This window comes from Carcharodon carcharias, chromosome 11 (genome assembly GCF_017639515.1).
Source record: "Carcharodon carcharias isolate sCarCar2 chromosome 11, sCarCar2.pri, whole genome shotgun sequence".
Taxonomy (NCBI): domain Eukaryota; kingdom Metazoa; phylum Chordata; class Chondrichthyes; order Lamniformes; family Lamnidae; genus Carcharodon; species Carcharodon carcharias.
The window spans coordinates 23,141,628-23,145,496 of record NC_054477.1 but is presented as its reverse complement, the minus strand read 5'-3'; the positions used below and the strand labels follow the sequence as shown (position 1 = coordinate 23,145,496).

The following is a 3,869-nucleotide window of genomic DNA, read 5'->3' as shown; positions in this document are numbered from 1 at the left end:
CATGTCAAAAAGATAGATCCGGACACAGCAAAGTGGAGGAAGAGGAGGGGAAGGAAACCTAACCTGCTGATGTGATTGACAGGGGACCGGAGCAATCAGAGGGCGCGCTGACCCTCCATAACAATAAGCTGGCAAACACTTTAAGCCAATGAGAGTGGGAGGCGGGCGGGAGCTTGTTGAGCAAGTTAGGTTGACTGGAAGGTTCAGGAAAAGAGTTGGATCAAAAAGTTACTAATTTGGGTTCGTTGTCACCCACCCTACTCACTGTTACTGTCTGGATACTTGTTGGGGGAGGGATAGGAGATAATGATGCTTGATATTGAGGTCGTCTAACAGGCTTCCTTCATGTAGCAAATTGGCAAATTGCTGATATTTAAAATTACTGTTTGTTGGGTCAACTTTCTAACAGGTTGCAGCAGATGGTCAAAGATCTTAAGTGTCAATGACTCTATTTTAATCACCAACAGTGCAAGATGTCGGTGTCAGCAGGTCAGTGGTCAAGTGAGAGTCAGGGGGTGGATTCAGGCCACCCTACCCCGAGACTCCAGAGACTTGAACGCAAAATCTGGACTGACCTGGTCGCACTGAGGGAGTGCAGGTCTGTCGCGGGTGCCACCTTGTGGATGAGACCTTAAACCGAGACCCCCCCCCCCCCCCACCATCTGGCTGCCAAAGATCTCCAAGGCGTTGTTTGATAGAAGAGCAGGGAAGCTCATCAAAGCGCGAAAGGGGCAAGAGTTTTGAACTGCTGCAGACATTTTTGCTGAATGCCAAATGGGTCCTGCCTCCCTGACAACACTGCAGGTGTGTACCTCCATCACAAGGACTGCAGTTTACCATTGCCTTCTCAAGGGCAATTCGGCTTTCCAAGCACCACCCACATCCCATGAAGGGATGAAATAAAAAGTGCCAAGAGCTAGGGAAACAGAGACTCACAGAGGATCCTTGCTGAGTGTGGAGGAGAGCACATGGCAACCGAGAAAATGAGCAAACAGCTGAGTTAGCAACCCTCCCCCTTAAAAAATATCTGACAATGAAGTGAAATATAATGAACAGACCCAGTGCTTAATGTTGACTGGAATAAGTGAAATTTTGTTTTTATTAACTTCCAGGCGTTTTACCAATGTATAGAGGGTGATATTCCATGATTTGTGCTACTTTTCTGGATTGCGGGGAGGTGATGGCGTAGTGTTATTTTCACTGGACTAGTAACCCAGAGACCCAGGGTAATGCTCTGGGGAACCTGATTTTGAATTCCACCATGGCAGATGGTGGGATTTGAATTCAATAAAAATCTGGAATTTAAAAAGTCTATTGATGACCTTGAAACCATTGTCGAATGTTGTAAAAACCCATCTGGTTCATTAATGCCCTTTAGAGAAGGAAATCTGCTGCCGTTACCTGGTCTGGCCTACACGTGACTCCAGACCTCTGGTTGACTCTTAAATGCCCTCTGAACTAGGGCAACTAGTCGCCTGGCCAGCGACACCCACATTCCATGAATGAATAAAAAAAATAACTCTAACCCTTTGTTACATAGACAGACCTAAATGGGTAGTTACAGTGTCTTAATATCGGCTGCAGGCAGATCAAACATTCTAAAACCTGTAATAAAAACAGGAAATGCTGGAAATACTCAGCAGGTCAGGCACCATCTGTAGAGAGAGGGGCACCCGACCGTGATGGGCTTGTTTGGTGGTGAGATCGGAGGATCTTGCGAGAAGGCCTTTGTCCCGTCTCCTGACTACGTAAATCCAGAATGTGATTTGCACCTCCCTCCCACCCCCATCAGTGGTGGGCCATGTTTCCGAACGTTGGGAACATAATTTTAATAAATCTGCACCTCATTATTGTGGCCACATGCCGGAATTTAAATCCCCCGTTGGCGTGATTTCATGACGGCGTGGTTTACAACTGCATCTGGTGATTTCAACCTCAAGGTGAGCGTACACAACTTTGCACAGCACTCGCAATGATCCCAGCTGCTCCACCAATTCGAGGTGGGCACAAGCAAGTCTCTGCAGCGGCTTCTTCGTGGCTGGCTTATGGTGCCAGGGCAAGGGCAACAGCGCAAGTGGTGGGATGGGGAAGGTGGAGAAGGGAACCTCGGGGCAAAGGTGACAGTGCCGGGGGTGGGGTGGGGTGGTTCATGACAGCACTGACTGAAGTTTGAGCACAAATACATGTTGGCGGGATGGAGTGGGGTGGGGGGAGGTGGAAGAAGACGGCCGGGCTAATGGCAAAACATATCAAAGATGAGCACTCCGCCACAGCTGAGACTGTTTAGCTTGAGTTCAATTGACATGCTTAGAGTCAGCCTAGTCAAGCAATTCAGCCCAAGTTCTGGTATGATAGCCAAGTGGTTATGGTACTGGGCTTGTAACTCCAAGAGCAAGAGTTCAAATCTCACAATGGCAAACTATGAAACAATGTAACTTCATCTGAAACAGATGGAAACAGGTTTACTCAAAAGAGTATCAAGAGTTCAAATCTCACAATGGCAAACTATGAAACAATGTAACTTCATCTGAAACAGATGGAAACAGGTTTACTCAAAAGAGTATCAAGAGTTCAAATCTCACAATGGCAAACTATGAAACAATGTAACTTCATCTGAAACAGATGGAAACAAGTTTACTCAAAAGAGTATCAAGAGTTCAAATCTCACAATGGCAAACTATGAAACAATGTAACTTCATCTGAATAGGAACAGATGGAAACGGGTTTGTACTCGAAAGAGTTACAATAAACTATTGCTTGGCCTAAATAGCCAAGTGGTTATGGTACTGGGTTTGTAACCCCAAGATCAAGGGTTCAAATCTCACAATGGCAAACTATGAAACAATGTAACTTCATCTGAAACAGATGGAAACAGGTTTACTCAAAAGAGTATCAAGGGTTCAAATCTCACAATGGCAAACTATGAAACAATGTAACTTCATCTGAATAGGAACAGATGGAAATGTGTTACAACTCATTTAAAAGATTATCAAGAGTTCAGATCTCACAATAGCAAATTATGAAACAATGTACCTTCATCTGAATAGGAACAGATGGAAACGTGTTTGTACTCGAAAGAGTTACTAGGCTTGTAACCCCAAGATCAAGAGTTCAAATCTCACCATGGGAAATTATGAAACAATGTCAAACTGCAGATTCTTGTTAAAAAAAGCAGGAGAAATTCAGCCCACTCAAGCAGCACTAATTCCTCACAGCGCCAGTGATTGCTCCTCTACTGTTAATCCCTCGCGCCACACTCCAAACTCAAAAGAGTGCAATGGTGCTGCAGAACTATTGCATGACTGGGCAGGCCTGAAGATCCTCTTGGGAAAGGTGGCCATCGAACACTGACAGAGGGATGCTCTCCTAGTCCCTTGCATTATGTTTTTTGACATTGAAAAGTCACCTTCATGGTACAAGCAAACCGCAAAGCCTTGCAGTCCAGGTTAGAAAAATGTCAGAGATGAGAGTTCATGATGCAGTGGAGTGGCTGTAGCTGTCCCTACTCAGTCATGTGGTGTGGGGCGGTGCTGGGTGTGAACATGGTGAACCATCATACATACTAAACACTGGGCATCCATATGGTGGTCTGGACTCTCCGGCAAGCGTTAAGGAGCCTTGACAGGCAGCTGCAGGCGATAGCTTGACCAAGAGTGGTCCTCAGGAGACAACTGCTGACCCTTGTGTCCCTCACTTGGACACTGCAGTGAGGAGACCATCAGGGCCATCTGGTGATCTCGCTGGCTGCCTGATTGCTTGTAGACAGGAGGGAAGAAGGAGAAGAATGTGACCGAGACTCCTGACTCGACAAAGGGAGGAGCAGAACCCTGAAGACCAAGGGGGAGCTCCTCTGCATGCAGAGGATGAAC

At 46.2% G+C, this 3,869-nt stretch overlaps 1 protein-coding gene across 1 annotated transcript in view; it reads left to right on the top strand.

Moving 5' to 3' along the window:
- The window catches only part of LOC121284107 (cohesin subunit SA-2-like), a 127,825-nt gene that overhangs the window by 231 nt on the left and 123,725 nt on the right, over positions 1-3,869 (top strand). The window lies entirely within an intron of this gene.